The 18,458-nt window shown below is 51.2% G+C and overlaps 1 pseudogene; it reads right to left on the bottom strand.

Annotated features, from left to right (window-relative positions):
* Nucleotides 1–2,300: 2,300 nt before the first annotated feature.
* Nucleotides 2,301–18,458, bottom strand: part of LOC129478580 (uncharacterized) — a 142,159-nt pseudogene continuing 126,001 nt past the window's right edge.

The raw sequence follows: 18,458 nt of genomic DNA, 5'->3' as shown, positions 1-18,458 counted from the left end.
ATAATAGGCTCTGAGAAGTTGGGTAGGAGGGGCGGGATCAGAGCCCTGAAATGCTCCTTTGGCCTTTGGACAATCCCTCTGGACTCAGAGATCCCATGTGGTCTCAGGGGGAGATTTCCAGCTAGGCTTAGTCCTGCAATTTGCGGGCAAGCTGCAAATAAGAATACAAAGGCGACCCATCCCCAAGGCGGTGGCAGTGATTTTAACAGACAGACATTCTCCATTAAATATTTAATTAGAATGCAATCCCACCAGAGCTCTCTCACTATAAGAGACTAAAAAAAAAAAAAAATGCAGGCCAGGCGCGGCGGCTCACGCCTGTAATCCCAGCACTTTGGGAGGCCTAGGTGGGCCGATCACCTAAGGTCAGGAGTTCAAGACCAGTCTGGCCAATATGGTGAACCCCTATCTCTACTAAAAATGCAAAAATTAGCTGAGTGTGGTGGCACATGCCTGTAGTCCCAGCTACTCAAGAGCCTAAGGCAGAAGAATCACTTGAATCTGGGAGGCAGAGGTTGCAGTGAGCTGAGATTGCACCACTGCACTCCAGCCTGGGTGACAGAGTGAGACTCCACCTCAAGAAAAAATAACAAAAAAAATTTAAAATTAATAAAGTAATTAAAAATGCAGCTCTCTATGCTGAGAACTAGGCTTGTCCACCCCTACCCCACGTTGCTCACCTGTTACCAAGTATATAGTTCTCACTGGCTTCAAATGCAGCAAGAGGGATTCAGTTTAGACCCACCAAAGAACCTAAAGTTCTAGAAATACAGTACTTTAGGATTGACAGGTGACCTTGAATGTCATCCAATCAAATTCCCGATTTTATGAGAAAACTGAGGCCAGGAGAAATTAGAAACTCATTCAAAAATCAAACAGCTGATTGTGGCTGAGCTGTCGTCCAGGACATCCTGGGCAGTGCTCCCTGACAAAACCACCCTTTGCCCGTTGCTGGACTCCCTCTCCCAGGGCTAAAAAGTTGGCTAATTGACCATGCTTGGGGCTAGGCTGGCATGAGCAAGACGGCATCTGGGGACGCCCTGGGGCTAGGATCTTTCGGTATCTCTGATGCCCCAATACCAGCCCAGGATGCAGCTTAGCATTTGCTTTGCACATTCTAGATACTCAATCACTCTTTGTCGAATGAAATAGGAGATCTCCATTTATAGATCGTTGATCCCCTAAACTCAAATGGGAAACCTCAAAAGAGGGAAGATAATCATCCCCAAATAGCTCCACAGCCACACTGGCAAGCCCTCTGCCAATAGTTAATGCACAGTTACCAAGTTAATAAGATGAATGGCCTGGGAGCCTAGGAAGTGAGCAGTAGGAGGGGGATGGGCTTTCCCTCCCATTAGCATGAACTCTCCAGAATGGGGACTGTCTTTGTTTGGTGCCTGGGGAGACCCAGGACAAAGAGGAGTCAGTCCTTTCCTGGGAGGACTCAGCCTGATAGGGAGCAGCCTATCCCCCTCAACACACACAGTGCAGTTGCTGAGTGACTGCTGTGTACTCCACACCATGCTATGTACTTAACTCAAGTTATTTCTCACTTAATTCTCACAATTTCATTGTAAGGTAGCCATTATTTTGCCTCTTTTAACAGAAGAGGAGAATGAGACACAAATAGTGAGACACAAGTGGCTTATGTCAATTGCCTAAGGTCACACAGCAAGAAGTTACTGGAGCCAGGAGATGAAGCAGGTCTGCCTGGCCCGGCTCTACCACCAGCCACACGCAAACACCTGCAAACCGAACACCTCAGTGCCAGGGGACACCAAACGTTGCGACAGTTGTTGCAGGGAGTACACTCTGGTAAGTCTCCCAGACAAGGTTCCCTGGGGCTTTTGAGAAAGGCAAGGAGGAGCTCCTTAACAGGCGGCAGGCCTATCAGAGCAGAGGCTGGCATTTAGGGAGCAGCTGCGTGGTATGCCACTCCATGCCATGTGGCTCACTATACAGTCTCATCCAACTCTCATGACCACCTTCTGAGGCGAGACTCAGGTTCAGAGAGGGACAGTGACTTTCCCAGGGTCACACAGCTAGTCGATGCTAGATTCGGGTCTGAATCTGTAGGAGAGGACAAGCCACTGTCTTGATGAGAGAAGACAGGTGCTGGGAGAGGCTAAAAAGCAGCTCCGAGGCCACTGCTGGAGACCCCTCTTTCTTAGCATAGAGGAGCTTATTTTAGGAGCCTTGGCTCTGAAAAGGCAGGAGACAGGGCCAGTGTGCCTTGTCCCACAGGCATTTTTCACTTCTGGATCCACCCCTCCTCCCCTAGGAGGGCCCTTGAAGTTGGCAGAGGAACACATTGATAAGATTCCATGAACGTGCCAGGGGACCACATAGCTTTTAAGCACCACCACGGCCACTTTAATCTGTTTTCCCAGGGAAGTTTATGCCCCATCTGCTCGCAGGGCCCCCAGCGCAGCCCTGCTCACCAGCCACTGCTGTCGGCATCCTCGCGAGCGACACGGCTCAGCCTGCCAGCAGCAGCAGGGACTTTCAAAGGCAGACAGAACGGAGGACAAGTCCTGCTTTCCCCAGCTTGGAGCCTCAGTTTCCTCACCTCTTAGGCAGAGCTAATGATGACTGCCCTGTAGGATTGTCATAAGCATTTAAAAGCCTGTCACCAGCCTTCCTTCCAAGCCACCCTTGGCTGTTCTCCAAATCACCACACGGTTCACCAGCCATTCATTTCCCCCCCAGTCGGCGAGGAGTGGAGTCATCTGGGGCTCTGATCTGAGTCCAGAGAGGAGAGAAGCTGGCGAGAACCCCATCTCCGGGAAAGGCCAAGAGGAGATCCTGGGCAAGGGTGGGGAAGGTCTGTAGTTCTCATGTCTGGGTGACTCAAGAGTGACAGCCCAGGAGATCCCGGAGGCACAGAGACACTAGGGCCTGGAAGAGCTAGCAGGCAGTTGCCAGGAGCCAGATCCCCTCTGCATCAGCAGGACCTGGGAAGAGCCTCCAGCTGCACTGGGCCCTTGGTGGGGAAACAGAGGCATTTGGGCAATAGGAGAGCTGTCCTTCTTAAGCAGCCTAAAAGAAGTTGATAACAGAGAATCCAAATGCCCAGGCTCCACCCACGCAAGCTCTCTCTGTGCTGTTAAAGAAAATAGTGCCATGGCAAGGCCACCAAGCCTGGCAACAGCTCTGCCTCCTGTACCCTCTCCATTTCTTCCTGAAAGATAAAGCCCAGCCTCAGGCCCCTCTCCCACACGCTCGCCTCCCCAGCCTCGCCAGTCTGCTGTGGGCATCTTGGCCCCGAAACCTCCTCACTTCTGTACCTTGCTTGGTGATGCCATCTACCTACCTTAGCACCTGCCCAAGGCTACCCATCCCCCAAGGGGCACCTCAAGAGCCACCTCCTCCATGAAGCCCAGATACCCCCAGGGGACGGCTCTTCTCACTCCTCTGACCTCCTATGGGTCTCTCTGTCTCTCTCGCTTCTGCTCTGAGTACACAGCTTGTATGAAAGTCACTTTCCTCCCCCATCCCCAGGGAGCCCTGGAGGGTGGGGCTGGGGCTGGTTATCCCTGTGTCCCTAGCACTCAGCTCAGAGCCTGGCAAACAATAGGTACCTGGGAAACACCGTGACTAAGGCATCGCGGAGGAAACTCTGCTCTTTCTTCCCCTTCCTCCTCCTCCCTTGGTACAGGAGGTTGAGGCTGCAAAAGTTGTAAAACTAGGAGAGATGACCCAGGATCAAAGTTTGAGTGATGTTCTTGGCTGGGAGGCAGGAGATTGGTCCCAGTGACTTTGCTCCTGTGAAGAGGAAGATTTGGGGCCCTTTACCCCTGGATTTTAAAGCTCTTAAAGGCACCTCACTTTCTTATTACCTCACCCCCTTCTTCCTGCCAATTATAAGGCAAACATCTGCCCCTCGTGGAGCTCCCTCCTCCCAGGCCTGCCCGCCCCTGCCCACCTCCCCACGCTCCCTCTCCCACCCAGCCTTGTGCAGGGAATGTAATTAGGCCTTTCCCCAGGATGGAACCCCCTCTGCACAGTTGTGCTGCCTGTCCGACGGGGGATAATTTATGGAAATGGGTAAAGGTGTTTTAAATTATTCAATTTAAATGTAAATAGGGGAGATGGTTTCTCTGAATAAATTGTCTTATTTATGTTCCGCCCGACTCCCCTCCCAGGGAAACAGGGAGCCCTTTGGAGACCTGAAGAACAGGCCCTCCTTTCTCTTTAAATAATGTGGAACCAGTCCATGCCCCTGTGGGGTGGTGATGTGGAGGCAGAAATGCTCCCGCAACTGCTTTCCTAACTGGGGTCACAGGACATGCCACGTGCTCAACAGAGTCTGCTCAACAGAGACCTTGGGCAGAAGGGACGCTCTGCCTCTCTTCCCTCTGCCCAAGGTCTCTTTCCATCCAAGTCCCTAGGGTGGCTGGCAGCTGGCTTCACACCTCCCTGACCAACTTCTTCGTGCTCTGAGATGCTAACTGGCGATGGGTCACCTATTCTTGGAGCATTTCTATCCTAAACAGGGTCCTTTAGACACAGGGCTGCTTTGAAAGGAAAGCCCCTCCCTGATGCATCTCAGACTCACATGCGCCCATAGGAGGGCATTTGAGAACGGGCAGGGGACCATCGTTTATTAGCCCCTCAGCATCAGCCAGATGCCTGTCTTGCCTTGGGGTTGGGGCCATCACACACACGAGCAAGCAGTGGTCCGCATGGCTGTTGGGGGCTACTCAGAGACAAAACACCGAATATCCAAAACCCAAAGTGGCTCCGATCTTATGGAGCTCTGGAAACCTGCAGGTAGGGCAGAATTCAGGGCTGGTGTTGTCTGGAAGCCTGGCCCTGTTTCCCTGTGACGTGTGTGTGTGTGTGCGTGCGTGTGTGTGTGTGTGTGTGTACGCTATCCTATGACTAGATCAGAGATGGCTGGGGCAGTTAAGGGCCTTAGACTCACCCACAACAACATTCTGAAAAAACTAGATTAGAGCAACCTTCAAAAACTCTTTCAAGAGTGTAAAGACGTCTTCCTCCATCCCACCCCCCAAAAATATCTGCTTGCATCTTATTGGCCCACTCTTGACAAGTTGGCAAGGAGAGAGGATTACTTTAGACCAATGAGGTGGTTCAGGAGCTGGGATGAGACCAACTCCTTCCCTGAGACACACACCCTGAGGAGGGGTGCCAGAACAAAAATAGGGCCTGCTAGGAAGGAGGAAATTCAGACTGGACGCTGGATTAAACAACGTCCACTGCAGTAACAGTGGAGGAAGTGTGTAGAGATTGCTGAACTCAATATACGTTTTAATCATTAGCCATGTGTGCTTCAACCTTCCCCGCTTGAGCTGGGTCAATTTCTTTTTGCCTAATTCCAAGAGCCAGGCCTTTGCCCACTCATCAAAGAGTAGAGAATCAGATCAATGGCCCAGATCACAGACTGGGTGGCAAGACTGGTCCAAATTAAGCTCAAAGAGCTGTCCAGAGGCCTCAAATCTTTCCTGGGATATCTGTAAGTAAAAGGACTGCTTGTCCAAGCCCCATGATCATCACCACCCTCTCTGCCATTTATTCATTCATTCATTCATTCTACATGTTATTCTGACTGTCTGCTTTGTTCTAGGCATAGCTGAGTGCTGGAGGGTCACTGGTGAAAAAATAGACACATTTTCCGTTCTGTGGACTTTCCATCCTTGTAATGGACTTTATCATGTTTGTAGTCAGTTGGCTTGGCTGCAAACATCCTTGCTAAGTTCAGGAGTTTCCAGTCTTATGAGTCACACCTTCTGAAAGCAGAAAGCAGGAACTGGGTTACCCAGCCTCCATTGCAGCTGGAGCACAGCAGGTGACTCTGACTCCACCCATTGGCTTCACTCCCCAGACACCCCTCTCTAGAAGGGAGGAGTCTGGGGAAGGAGACCATACCCAGAACCTATCATGCTGACAAGGGTGGTAAGAATGTGTCCAGCTTTGGGGGTTAGAAATGGTAGCAAGATTAAGTTCCTGGCCTGGAAGTACAATCAATGGGGAGTGACAGTGGCAGCTGAAGCTGGTGAGGCAGCAGCAGCTGTGGTTTCCCCATCCATCTAGTTCTGTGTGTCGTGGCCATCGTGCCTGCAAGCGTAGCCTTAAGTCTGGGTCTCCAGCCCTCCCTAACACTATTGATTACATGAGACACCCCATATTCTTCTAATAAATTCCTTTTCTGCTTAGCCGGTCTGAATCGGCTTCTATTGCCTAAAGCTATAAACCCTGGATGTCTCATTTCTTTTGGGCTTCTATAACAAAATATCATAGACTGGGTGGCTTATAAACAACAAAAACTTATTTCTCACAGTCCTGGACGCTGGGAAGGCCAAGACTCGGGCACAGCAGATCAGTCTCTGGTGAGAGGCCTCTTTCATGTCCGTAGACAGCACCTTCTAGCTGTGTCCTCACATTTTAGCAGGGGCAGAGCTCTCTAAGGCCTCTTTCAAAAGGCACTAATGCCAATCACAAGGGCTCTACCCTCATGATCTAATCACCCTTCAAATACCATCACTTCCAAATACCATCACTTTGGGGGCCAAGATTTCAACGTAAGAATCTTGAGGGGACACATTCAGACCACAGCACTGACTGCTGCAGAAGTGTGCCCCACCCTTGATGAGAATGACTCATTCTGAAGACTTACCCTGGGTGGCCCCTTGCCTGAATTCCCTCATGCCCAGGCATTTTGCTCATTCCTCTTCCCCCTACCCCCACCCCTTTTTGAGATATGGGGTCTCACTCTATCACCGGGGCTGGAGTGCTGTGGTGCAATCATAGCTCACTGCAGCCTCAAACTCCTGGGCTCAAGCATTCCTCCCACCTCAGCCTCCCGAGTACCTGGGTCTAGAGGCACACGACACCACATCTGGCTTTTTGTGTGTGTACAGACAGGGTCTCACTATGTTGCCCAGGCTGGTCTTGAACTCAAGCAATCCTCCATCCTTAGCCTCTCAAAATGCCAGAATTACAGGCATGAGCCATCATGCCCAGCCTCATGCCTCGATCATGGCAGTGTGAACAGAGGCATAAACCTCTATGTGAGTCTACACCATCCCTCCACACTCCACACACACACACACACACACACACACACCCCTCTGAGCTCTCTGAGACCTGGGACCATGTCTCTTTCACTGTTACATCCTCAGGTCTAGCTTAGAACCCAGAGTGCTTACTAAGGCGCTCACTAAGTATTTGCTGCTAATGTGATCCTTGCCACTGTCATCATTATTTGACATGAAACAGCCTCCTGTGCCTGACTCTGGGTTGAGCAATACACATAGAGAATGGCTTGTACCTCGTCCTTACTCTCTCCAGACTCAGCCACGAGCCTCAGGTCCATGGGCTTTAGGTGCTGCAGACCCCATCAGAATGTCCCCTAAAATACCACAAGAGTGCCCACTGGCCCCTGCCCAACTCCCTGATCACCCCTGACAGATAGCTTTGCATTTATTTCTTCTGGCCAGCTGGTCCCTTCTCAGCCTTTCCACCCACCACACACTCCCATTCCACCTGCAGCCAGGGACAAGGTCTCGATCCTTGGACATGGAGATGGTGCTCCTAGGGCCCTTGGAGAGATATTCCCATGGGGGTTATGTTACCAACCCAGGGATGTCCCTCATCCTGTCCAGCCCTGCCCACATACTCCCCACTCTACCCCTTCTACGGGAAGAGCTAGAGGAAATGGACAGACTTTCTGGAATCAATTTCATGCCCTTGGGCATGATAAATAACCAAGCAGAGAGCAGCCTCCAACTCAGGAGCTAATGGCCTTGGGTAGCTCAGTGATGCGTCACTCTCTGAAAAACAAAGCCTGGTCCAGATGCTCTCCCCACACGCACATTTTCTCCATACACTGCTCTGCTTGGAGCGGACTCACACAAAGCCCAGCAGCACCTCCCTGGGCATGGACAAGACCATGCATTTCCCCTTCCTCAGGCAGCACACAGCATTGCATCAGCAGAGGGGCCTAGGCAGGCCCAAGACAGAAAGCACCTGCCCATGACCTTAGCTACGAGTGCTATGCCCCAGATGGAGCCAGACCACCTGGAGTCAAAGCCCAGCTCCTCTTCTCACTCTGTGTGACCTTGGCAAGTTGCCTAAATACTACCTACCTCACAGGTCCTTCTGAGGATTAACTGGAATACTGTTTGCAAAGGGTTTAGCACAGTGCCTGGCACATAGGAAGTCCTCAGTTATGTTAACTATTCTTTTTAATTTTTTTTTATTTTTTAGAAATAGAGATGGGGGTCTTGCTATGTTGGCCAGGTTGGTCTTGAACTCCTGGCCTCAAGCAACCTTCCCGCCTTGGCCTTTCAAAGTGCTGGGATTATAGGCATGAGCCACTGTGCCTGGCCCCATGTTAACTATTCTTATTATTATGACTCACCATGGTCAGGAAGTTCTTGGTTCATCTCATCTGAGTCCTATCCACAGCCTATTAAGGCCATTCCAGCCTGTTCCATTCCCGGTAGGCATGGGGCTCAGCAGTCCCCAGTGCAATGTGGCAGGAAGAGTAATGGTGCTAGAAAACAAAGAGCTATGCTCAACACCCATCTCAGGTCTATTAGCCATGATTCTCTTTAAATCCAGTTGGCACAAGACAGATTCCAAGAACATGATGACTAGCTGTGTGGATGTGTGGACATCACTCTACTTCTCCAGCCACAGGCTACAGCATGCCTGTTTGTACAGTAGGAAAAAAACACCTTCCCCAAAAAGTCATGGTGAGGATTAAGTCAATTCAGTATCATCTAAGCAAATGCCGGGGATGTGGCAGGCAGGGATGTTAGTTGAATCTGGATCTACTTGAACGCTCTGAGAGTGAGACCTAGTCCCCTGAGCCTCCTCTACCTGAGGATAAACAATGACCTTGTTTCCACAACCTTCTTCACCTCAAGCCTAGCTCAGCAAATTCCTCAATGCTGCTTCAGCCTGGGGAGCACTTATTTAACGGTGTGAAACCAACATCAGATATTAGCAGAAGTGAATAAAACCCATGAGCCCCCAAGACTAGAGAACAGCCCTCCACAATTAAAATTGGAGGGGTCTAGTGACTCTAGCAATGAACTTGTGCACCACACTTTACAACTTTACAGTCAGCAAATGCAATGGTGTAATCATGGCTCACTGAAGCCTCGACCTCCCAGGCTCAAGAGATCCTCCCATTTCAGCCTCCCAAGCAGCTGGGACTACAGGCATGTGCCACCACACTCGGCTAATTTTAAAATTTTTTGTAGAGGTGGAGTCTTGCCTTGTTGCTCAAGCTGGCTGTCTCATTATCTTGCCAAATGCTTTCACAGCCCATTTGTGCCAAAAGGGAAATGAGCCCAGGCTGGGGAATTGACGTGCACAAAGTGGTGGAGAAGGACGTGACCTTACATTAGAACCAGCTGCTCCATCCTGCCCACCCCATCATGGGCTCTGCAGTCCTCTTGTGCCTCCCTGGAAGGCCCTTAGAGATCTTCCAGCCCATTCCCTGCCATAACACCTATCCTTAGCACAGAGTAGGTCCTCAGCAATTCACCATCTAATCTAATCATCAGGTTTAATCCAACTACTTCATTTCCCTGATGAGGAAACTGAGACAGAAAAAGAAGTGGTGAGTAGCCCAAGGTCACACAGCTGGAAAATGAGGTGATGGACCTGCTGACAGAAGACCATGAGCTCATCCCAAAATATCAGAACTGGAAGAATCCTAGGTCATGTGGCCAAACCCTGCCAATCCTTCCCTGGCCATCCAAGCCAAGTCCTCCCACTCAGACCTTGAAGGAGCAGAGACAGAGGCTTCAGAGGCTGGACATAGTAGATTGATTTTAAAAATATCCTCCAATTCTCCCCTCCATACATCCATGTCCCTTTGCAGCGTAGCTTTGCAGCTCCTCCCAATAAGAAGTGGAGCCTATTCCCCCTATTGAATCTGAGCTGCCTTGTGACTCATTCTGACCAATAGAACTCACCAGAAGGGACTGTGCGCCAATTCCAAGGCTCAACCTCAAGAGACTCTGCAGCCTTCCGTTCTCTCTTAGAGCCCTGCAGTACCCCATGAACTACCCTGGGCCGGCCACCTGGAGGATGACAGACCCAGTGGAGAAAGGCCCAGTTGTCTCAGCAGAGGCCTCCTATATTAGTCCACTTTGCATTGCTATACAGGAATACCTGACGAAGAGTAATTTATTTTAAAAAGAGGTTTAATTGGCTCTTGGTTCTGCAGGCTGTACAGCATGGCACCAGCATCTGCTCAGCTTCTGGTGAGGCCTCAGAAAGCTTTTACTCATGGCAGAAAGTGAATGGGGAGCAGACATGTCCCATGGTGAGAACAGGAGCAAGAGAGGAGAGAGGGAAGCCCCAGTCTCTTTTTAACAGTCAGATCTCATGTAAACTTGTTACCATGGGGAGGGCACCAAGCCATTCATGAGGGATCCACCCCCATGACACAAACACCTCCCATGAGGCTCCACTTCCAACACGGGGGATCACACTGCAACATGAGATTTGGAGGGGATGACACCCAGACTTTAAACCTCTCTAAACCTGCTGATGGCCAGCTGACCCCCAAACATAGGAACCCATCCTAGGTCAACACAAGCATCTCCTCAACCCACAGCCAAACTCAGATACACAAGTGATCCCAACCAAGAACAGAAGAACCAACCAGCTCACCCCTAGACTCATAAGAAATCATAAATATCGTTAAGTCACTGAGTTTCTCCAAGTACTAGCTAATAATAGTAGTAAAAGAAAGACCCCCAAGCCATAGCCTTTGAGGAGCTGAGGCCTGTGGCCACCCAGAGCCTTGAAGAAGCAGGAGGACCCTTTTCTGTGAAGAGACTGATTGAGCGTCCACCTCCTCTGTCCAGCTGCAAAGCCCCGACCCACACAGGGCAGTGACATCAGCTCTAGCTTCAGCCCCACCCTTTCCACCCACCCGCAGGCCCCACCCCTCGGCAGTATCAGGAGAGGTGAAGACCCCTTGCTGCGCACAGGGACAGCTGCAAAGCGAGAGGAGGCTGTCCCCAGCCCAGGAAGAGCTCACCTCGGAGACAAAGTCCTGGGGTGGCATCTCCGCAGTGGCGAAGCATCCAGGACCAGACGTCCCCCACGCAACGCACCCCCCTTGAGAAGGAGCAATCAGCCCCAGGAGCACAGCACGGCCGCTTGACATTTGATGGGAGTCATTATCAGACACTTATTCCCAATCAGGCCTCAAGTGTCTCTGAGGGCCCCTCTGGTGCCTTCTCATTCCAGGGAGCACTAATAGGAGAAGGGGAGGCGGGGAACCCACCGGGTATGGGCAGAGTCCTCACAGCCCACTCCTCTTACTCCAGCACCCTCTTTTCCTGCTAAGGCCCTGAGGGCCTGAACTTCCATAAGTCAAAGCACAGAGCGTGGGGTGGGGTGGGGCGGGGACTCCAGAGCTAGGAGGCTCAACTCCCCGGTCTTCAGTAAGACCCGGTACAGGGAAGCCCAATGGGTTGCCTGCGGGAAGCCTGGGTCCGAATTCAAATTCCTGCTGGACTCAAGAAGGGCTTTATTTCCCAGCTCATGACTTGGCAGTCCTGAGCCCCCTGGACAGCCCCCTGTGCCCTCAGCCGGGCTCCTTCCCAGCACACGCACCAGAACTCCCCATCCGCAGCAGCGGCCCTGAGGCTGTCTTGGAGAGAGCCATGGCTCCGGCGTCTGAAGGCCCGGGCTCTCCCTGTTCCACCTAGGAACCTTGAGCAAGCCACCTGATCTCTCCTGCTCTGAAAGAAACAATGATCCAACCCGCCCTGCCGGCCCTGCCTCTCTCTGCAGGAGGCTATTGAGAGAATCATGTTCTTTAATGCATGGGAAAGCACTTGATAAACTGGAAAATAAGCGCTGGGTCCAATTTTCGCCACTGGATAACCACAATAGAGGCAAGCTCAGGTGAGCCAGGCGCAGGCATGATGGTAGGGGTGTGTGTGTGTACGCGTGTGTGTGTGTGTGTGTGTGTGTGTGTGCGGGCACGTGCGTGCGCATGTGTGTGCGTCTGCACCGGTGTCTCACTTCGTGCCTCAGCACTCCAATACTCATATTTCATGGTTTGGGATTGTCTGTGGGTTTTCACCCTCTATGTCTCTATTCAGGCAGTGAATCAACCATATTGATGTCATCGCTGAATGCAGAGGCTGAGTTCTGAGCTGACAAAACAAAGGGAATTTAAAAAGCTCTGGCCTGGGACATGACAATCTAGAGGATGTGAGGATATGCACACACACCTCTGTGCTCTCTCAGGGAATTTAAGGACTCTAAACAACTGAATGGGAAATGTAGGAAAAGAGGGAGTGGAGGGTCATGGAACAATGGGGCCTGAGAGAGGTCAATCCAGGTTTTCTGGCAGAGGAGGTAAGGTCTGGGTTGGATATTTTTTGTTTGTTTTTTGTTTTGAGATGGGATCTCTCTCTGTCACCCAGACTGGAGTGCCATTGCACAATCACAGGTCACTGCAGCCTCAACCTCCTGGGCCCAAAGGATCCTCCTGCCTCAGCCTCCCAAGTAGCTGGGACCACAGGCACGCACCACCACACCCAGCTGATTTTTTAATTTTTTTTTTTTTTTGGTAGAGACAGGGTCCCGCTTTGTTGCCCAGGCTGGTCTCGAACTCCTGGGTACAAGCAATCCTCACTCCTTGGCCTCCCAAAGAGCTAGGATTACAGGCATGAGCCACTGCACCCAGCATGAGCTGGATTTTGGTGGGAAGGCTGGGCATGCAGACAGCAGGAAAAATGGCTGTGGAGGGCTGGACAGACATGGGTGTTTTAAGTAGTATTCTGTTATCAAATAATACTAATTAAACTTGACTCTTGTAGAGCAAATTAGGATTTACAAAGCTTTTCCACATGTATTTTCTCCTTTGAATCTCATTACCATCCCTTGAACTAGACAAATTGGTTTTTATTATCCCCATTCTATAGGTGAGGAAACTGAGGCTCAGAAAGGTGGCTTTCCCAGTGTCTCCAAGCTCACGGGCCATGGAGCTGGTAGGAAGGCTCAGGGCTCCGACTCTGACCCCACCTGGTGCCCTTTCCACAGATCTCTTTAAAATTCTACTCCACCACTGTGTCTGGTTATCTCTGCTTACTCCTGGGAGGCAGGTACCATGTTTGGGTAATGAGCTCTGGGTACTGCTTGGGAAGTTAGTCAGTGGAGAAGAGTGGTGGCTTTAGAATAAGAGAGAATGTAGGTCAAACCCCAGTTCTGCCATCTTCCTTAATTTTAACTTGCTAGGTCCTCTCTGTATTAGTCTGTTTCACAAGGCTGATAAAGACATACCGGAGACTGGGTAATTTACAAAACAAAGAGGTTTATCGGACTTACAGTTGCACATGGCTGGGGAAGCCTCACAATCATGGTGGAAGGCAAGGAGGAGCAAGTCACATCTTAAGTGGATGGCAGTGGGCAAAAAGAGCTTGTGCAGGGCAACTCCCGTTTTTAAAACCGTCAGATCTTGTAAGAACCGTTCACTATCATGAGAACAGCATGAGAAGGACCCACCCCCATGATTCAATCATCTTCCACTGAGTCCTTCCCACAACACGTGGGAATTATGGGAGCCACAAGGTAAGATTTGGGTGGGGACACAGAGCCAAACCATATCAGTCTCTGAGCCTCAGTTTCCCTCCATGTAGAATAGATTATTGTGAAAATGAGAAAAAATAATGTCTTTTTTTTTTCTTTTTACAGACTGGGTCTCACTCTCTCACCCAGGCTGGATGATGGTGGTGGTGATGATCACAGCTCACTGCAGCCTCAAGTGAGCCAGGCCCAAGTGATCCTCCCACCTCAGTCTCCTGAGTAGGTGGGACTACAGGTGCACACTACCATGCCTGCCTAGAATGTCTCTGAAGCACTTAACACTGTGCCTGACACATAGTATTTGCTCAGTTAATGGTAGCTGCTATCATTAACGTCATAGTTATTAGTTATTATTACTAATCAAGAAGACTGTCCTGATGGCCATTTTTCACTAGTTTCTTCCTTCCAGGATAAATGGGTCATTAGGCACCCACACTGTGACCTTCTGTTACTATTACAACAGATGGTTCCCAGTGAGCACAAGGTGATATACTTCCTCCGTCCCCGTGGGCCCAGGTAACCAGTCCAGACCCCACACCTGAGGGGCCTTAGGAACACTCTTCCACCAATTGGTGTTGAACCTGACCCCCCAGCGACCTGTTGAAATCCATTTCAGTCGCCAGAGCTCTCATTTCTATTAAAACTCCATTTGCCAAGAAAGCGGAAAGGTAATTATGAATCCTAGTCTTAAATCACTCCGCCGCTGAATTATTAAAGGGAAGAATTAAAAATAATCAGGCTTTTTCATTACACTTCATAGCAGGGAAATTAAAGGTGTAAGAATGTATTTTTTCCTCGAATTTAAATACTCATTTTGGAGATTTATAGGGGAGTTGAAATGATTCCCTGCATGCCCAGTTCTCCCTTTTATGAAAGAGGGAGAGAGAAAAAACCTTGTAAAATTAAAAGGGAGATAGAGCAAAGAAGGGATTTAACATAAAGAAGTACAACTGAGTGTTTTGCATTTTAATACATTTTTTTCTGCACAATTAAACCATTGAGTGATATGGGAGAGAGAGATTAGGCAGCTGCTAATTTCAGATACTGGGTGGTAAAGTGGCAAGAGGGTCTCCCCAGTTGTTGGGTCAGAAAAGCATGCTGGGGCATCAGAGCTGCCCTCAGACCCCAAAGCCTGTGAAAGGCAAGGGTCATTTCCTGTGCCAAGCCCCCCACACCCTCTTTTCTTCAGGGGAGAACAGGATAAAGGACCTGGTTCATTTCACAGAGCAGAAAAACCCAAGGCACCAAGGCTGGGGAAAGCAGTGGCCTCAGAACCAGATGGGGGACAGGGACACAGAGAAGAACTTTCCAGTGAGTTGTCAGATCTGGGAGGTGGAACAGAGAGAAGGTGGGATGCCTTTCCCTCAACACTCATTTCCTGTACCCCCCCATCATGGATGAGTGCTGGAAACAGAACTGTCCAGAATTTGGGGAGAGACAGGAAGATTCTGAAAGGCATTGGTCTTCAGAACCAAATCCCCAGACCAATGAGATGGAAGATTCAATGCAGTCTCTGCCTTCCCCAGGCCCATCCAGTCAGGAGAATGCAAACTAGACTTCCCTGATTCAAGTGAGAAACACGTGTAAACTCTTCATCTCGCTGGGATTAGGTACAGAAGGGGAGGAAATGACAGCCTGGGCTGACCTGGATGGGATCCATCCAGTGCCACTTCTGGGAGCAAGGGAGCAGGACAGCGAGCTTACAGTTTGCAGGCAAAGAGGTGGTGGGTCTTGAGCACCTCGATTCTTCCTGGATTCCAGCGGCTGGGGAGCGCTGTGTGCCTCTCTTCCTTCTGGGGACAGTGAGGGCTAAACAAGAATAGAGAGTGCCATTAACACATGAGCATCACTGGCAACAGCTGGGTAGTCCCAAATCGGACCCAGGGGAGGGTGCTGAGAGTGACTGGCCCCATCCAGATGTGCTTCAACAGCTGGCCTGCCTCTCTGTGGGGAAGCCAAGCAGGAACACCTCTGTCCTGCATCCCTTCCACCCATACAGCAAAGGCTGAACCAGGAAAGTGGCGGGGAGAGGGGCGGCCCCTCCCCCAAGGAGCTGGGCCCCAGAGCCGCTCTGCCACCTGCCCCCTCCCCAGTGGTAATGAATTGCAGGGAAACGCTGCTGAGAGGTGTCAGAACAATTTCTATTAAACATAATTTCCTAATGAAAAGGTTACGAGGGAGCCCGGTGGAGCTAATCAGGATTGAATGCTCACTACAGCCGCTCTGAGGGAGGGGGCTGAAGGCCGGTCCTTGGTTCCACCAGGTCTGGGATGGAGAGAGGAGGCCCTGGGGCGGGGGAGGCCCTAAGCAGCTTTGGATGCCGCCCGCCCCAGGTCTGCACATGCTGTTATTGAGAGCGGACCAGTGCCAGGCACTGTGCTCAGTGCTGTCCATATGTCATCTCATATCAGCCCCGCAAAATTGATACAATTGTTCCCATTTTAAGGATGAGCAAACTGAGGCTCTGAAAAGCCACATGACTTGCCCAAGGTTGCATCCTTAGAAACTAGGAGGCAAAGCCAGGGCTGGGCCCGGGTCTGTCTGAGGGAAGCCGGGCTGCATTGCCATCCTCCCTTCTCACCTTCCAGGGTCCCGCCCACCCTGTGTTTGCAAAGGCCTCTGAAGAGCAAATGCAGCCCTGATCATGGGGCAGGGCTGGGCAGCTCTGGAGCAACAAAGTCTGTGTGACTCCTGCCAGGTATCCCTCTGCACATACCCCACTGTCTGTAAGGAAACTATGGTCACCGACTCTAAATGGTTCTGTGACTCCTCCGAGGCTGGCCTGGATCCCTGCTGAGCCCAGAAGGGGCATGTTTGTCAATACAACCAACTTGGGTGCTGAGAGCCCTTTTGAGGCTGTAAACAGGGGGCACTCAGCCTGTGCACATCCCCTTTCTGGTCCCAGAAAGTGTCGCCCAGCCAACCCTGCCTCTGAGCAGTGTCTCCCCAACTCCTCCATTGCCATAGATCTGGAATGCTAAATTCCTACATCAGGGCTGTACCACAGGTGGGGCCCAAAACTAAGAGAAAGGAGGAGGCCTTTTTAGAATGTTCAGAGATTCCTCCCAAGCCCTCGATTATAAGCTCTTTAGAAATGGTCTTGGCCCCTGATGGTGGGAGGTTGGGGATGGGGGGATGGAACAGGAAGGGCAAACAGGGTGCAGATCTGAGGCTGAATGGTAATGAGCCGTATTCTCATGCAGTTCAGAGGCTCCAGATACCACCAGGGTCCAGTTGGGGACAGTTTCAGGAACAGTGGGGCTTTGCCTTGCTAGAGCTTCTGCTGATGTTGAGATACCTCTTTGGAGGGAGAGGATATTCCAGATGTGACCTTGGGGATGGATACAGGCCCTTAAAGACTGCATCTGAAAACCCTCCAGGAATCTCATCACCACCCACATATGCTGGGGAGACGGGGATGAGTCTAGAGGAGGGGCTCACACTACAGATTCTACCCTCCCCCACCACCACTTGCCATCTGTACCTACCACCACCTCCCTTGCCCCTCCCTGACCATCCTTCCACCCCTCTGATGAGCGCCTCACCCCAAGCAGGGTGCATCTCCCCATCCCTCTTTACGATGAAGCTGTCACTGACTGCCACACGCTTTCCCTGGACCTTCAAAGCTGGAAACAGTATGAAATATGCAGCCACCTTCCCAGCTCCCACTCCCCCCACCCTTAGCTCCCTCCCTTGAATTGCTCCACACAGATTAAACTCAGATGTCGCGGCTCTGACTGAGGACATTCAAGGCTGCTTCTGCCTCTAGGCAAGAGGCGCTCACTTCCTGGTGTCTGGGGTGCCACAGCCCCAGGCCCCTCCACACACACATCCTCACCATGAGGCCATCTCATCTCAGCCCACTTAGACAGAAGACTTCCTGGCAGGGCCATCCAGGTTTTCACTGAGAACAATAGTGGTTCTCAAAGTGTGGTTTCTGGACCAGCAGCATCAGCATCACCTGAGAACTTGTCAGAAATGCAGATCCTCAGGCTCTACCCAGACTTCCAGAATCAGAAACTGGGGAGGGAACCAGCAATTTGGGGTTTAATGAGCTCACCAGGCAATTCTGATACATGCTTCACCTTGAGAACCGTTGATCTAAGGCTAGGTTCAGTCAATATGGAGTCAACTAGACGGAGCTCCCCTGGGGGCCCAGGACTGTGCTAAGACTGGCAGGGAAGAAAGGCACCACCTTCCCTGCACAGGCCTGATCAGTGGCAGGCAGCAGACTCAGCCAGAGAATGCTGGAGGCCACAGAGGGTGCGACCTGCACACCCCACGGCAGGGAACGGAGACTCCAGGAGGAGGGAAATAAAACTAAATGTAAATAATGGGGCCAAAATGTAGGCAGGAATGGGGGCCAGTAACTCCAGCAGGCCTCGTTATGCAGTGCAGTTACTTACCAAGTGCTGTCACAGTCTCCCTCTCGTTGGGAGAAGAGTGGAGCAGGAGGGATTCTCCCCATTTTACTGGGGAGACAGTAGAGAGGAGAAGTGCCCTATCCCAGGCTTCAGGGCAGTCAGTAAGGAACTGGGCTCGGTTCCTCTGACTCCCATTCTAGCGCCCTTTCCAGGCCCAGGAAGCTGTGGGAGGGCCTGAGCATGGCAGTTGGCAGGATCTGGAGGAGCTGAGGGAGGTGTTGGGAAATCCTGCGGGCTCGGCTGGAGAGGAGGCAGGAGTCAGGGGGCATCCTGGCATCATGCCTGCTGCCCTCATCATCATCCACAGCACTGCCTTCCTCATCAGTGTCCCAGCTCGGACGAGTTTGCCACAGCTACAAGTGACAGAAAGCCAAGGAGGAGAGGTGAGTGGAATTTGGCAGGAAAGAGGGAGCAGCCGATCTTCTTGGGGAGGAGGGT

Source organism: Symphalangus syndactylus, chromosome 3 (assembly GCF_028878055.3).
Source record: "Symphalangus syndactylus isolate Jambi chromosome 3, NHGRI_mSymSyn1-v2.1_pri, whole genome shotgun sequence".
Classification (NCBI taxonomy): domain Eukaryota; kingdom Metazoa; phylum Chordata; class Mammalia; order Primates; family Hylobatidae; genus Symphalangus; species Symphalangus syndactylus.
This window is presented reverse-complemented; position numbering and strand designations above follow the sequence as displayed.